Genomic DNA, 2,518 nt, shown 5'->3' with positions numbered 1-2,518 from the left:
ACAGTGACGCATCAGATAAACTGCGACAATTGCTGTTATGTACAACTGGGGAGGACGTACCTTCCATAGAAATAATAGATCTATTACACACTACTGCAGAATTAGACCATTTTGAGTCTAAAATTAAAATTTCCAAAGCATATAAAGTGATATTTGGAGTAGAAAATGAGGAAGACTCCGCTATGATTAAAGCTTTTGTAAAGAAATATAAGTACCTTGACCCAACATTAGCCATAGCACAGGAATGACAAAATCTGAATCAGATAGCAAGTTTCATTGATAAAATTAGGAGACAGGACAACAATCTCATTTATGGGGTAACCATGATTCAATGTGACAAAAAAAAAAATATAGTCAGGCAGCAGTTGTCAGGAACTACAGGTCCCAGTAAGAATGACAACAGGTGCTGGTGAGTCAAGGAAAGTCTACCACATGTTTTTACCATTATGGACCAAGCCATGTGAGAAGACAGTGCTGGAAATTAAAAAAAATAAATAAATAAAATGTAAATAGGAACTGAAAAAGCAGCTTTTGTACAACCTGCTCTGTGTCATGATAAAAGTGACTGAATTGCTCTGCGCCTCAGATTAGTAATTTGACTAGCAACAACTAGTCAGACAATATGGTGAAAAGGGCTGTCACTAAATGATAGTTTATTGCCACAATTAGAAACATTGAGATTCATCCCCAATACCATTGGAATATGTTGCTCCAATTGTATTGGATGACATTGGAAGACCATATGTACAAGGTTTACTAAATGGTAAAAAGATGACATTTTTGGTTGTTAGTGGATTGGAGATCAGTCTAACCAGAGAAATCATACCTGTGAAACCTAACTCACCCATGTGTAATATAAAGGGTTTATTACAGGTCATTCCACTGCTAGACGGGTGTCTAATGTAACATTAGAAGTACCTGGGCTAGTGACAACTAACACTGACATCTGGTTTTGTCACGGTGCAGAGAATATTCTTGGCATTGATGTAATCAATATTAAATCATGTTAATTGATCCCTCTGTATACAGTAATGTTTCCATTACTAATAAGTCTACAACACAAAAATGGCCTGATACTGATGGTAATTGTGCTTTAAAAAGGAAGTGGTACAAAGTTTTCCAAGTTTGTGCTCCGTTTACAAATGACATAGGAACTTTCAAAATACAGAATTGAATATTGGAGGGAAAAGCACCAATACCTCTATCAGTATGAGTTACCAATAGAATCAACTGGACCGCTTTCTGCCATTATTCAAGAGTTTGTACAACTTGGCATTTTAAAGAAAGCACAATCAGTGGTAAATAACTGTATTTGGCCTATCAAAAAAGCTGACAATTCATATTGTCTGTTGACTTCAGGACACTGATCGAGAACAACTGCTTTTATTTGTAATATATATTCATTCTAATATGAAGTTACATTTGGATGCCGAGGCCAAAGTGCTCTCAGTACTGGAAGTTGCTAACAGCCATTCTTCCATCCCCTTAGCTAACAGTTGTCAGTACAAGCTAGCTTTCAAGTTCCAGAAAGACCTATACATTCACTCGATTAATAGCTGGCCTAGATATCAGTGATGGTGTAGTCCATGAGTCTAGAGAGAAAATACTATCAAAGTCAATGTATTTTTCAGCATGTAGATAGGATTATGCTGAGTATGCAGAACATTGATGAACATATTGCTCTTTTGTCTGCGTTGTTTAAGGCCCAAAATTAAACACAGAAAGTTCAACTGTTGAAAAACCTTCACATGCAGATTAGTCAAGGAAAGAGACAATTGTAATAAACAGTCAGCTCCATCACTTCCATTCCAACAACTCAAAGCATTGCAGCAATTTTTGAATAAAATAAATCATTGCAAAGAGTTCATACATGAGTTTTGCTGAGAAAGTTAAACCATTTAATCTTTTGAGGAGTAAATATAATATAGTTGACCAAAATCATCCAAATGAGAAAAAAAAAAAAGTTTTAGAACAATTGAAAAAAAAAAGAAAAAAAAAAAAAAAAGAAGATTTGCAGTAGGCTCCAGCATTAGATACAATAGGTTTGTTCTGAAGCCCCTTTTGTTTTGAAAACTCATGTATCTGAATGCAATTTCAGTAACTGTCTCAAATAAAAGGTAATGAAAAAATTAGCTACTTCTCCAGAGTGATCATTGTAAAAAAACGTGTGTCAAATGTACAACAACTGCTAAGTGTTTATTATGCAAAGCATCAGAGCTTAGTGAAGTCAAACAGGATTATATTGCAGACTGACTGCTCATCAAGAGGAATTTGTGAGAAATACAATTTCAGAAAATGTCATGAAAAGGTATTCAGCCAAACACATTGAGATAGATGTAACAGGAAGACATTTTCAGGAAGAAAAAAAAACACACACAAAAAAAAAAAAAGCCACAACCCACACACCGACATGTTTGTGTGGCTGTATCAGAAAAGTCTTTACCTCACATTTTTAGCACAAGAACTGAAGGTGGTGTGGAACCAGTCAGTATTACTGCAGAACAGTCCAACACCAGAA

This window comes from Staurois parvus, unplaced genomic scaffold (assembly GCF_062004578.1).
Source record: "Staurois parvus isolate SC_StPar_1 unplaced genomic scaffold, SC_StPar_1.0 ptg000417l, whole genome shotgun sequence".
NCBI classification, from domain to species: Eukaryota; Metazoa; Chordata; class Amphibia; order Anura; family Ranidae; genus Staurois; species Staurois parvus.
Note: the sequence above shows the minus strand (reverse complement) of the source record.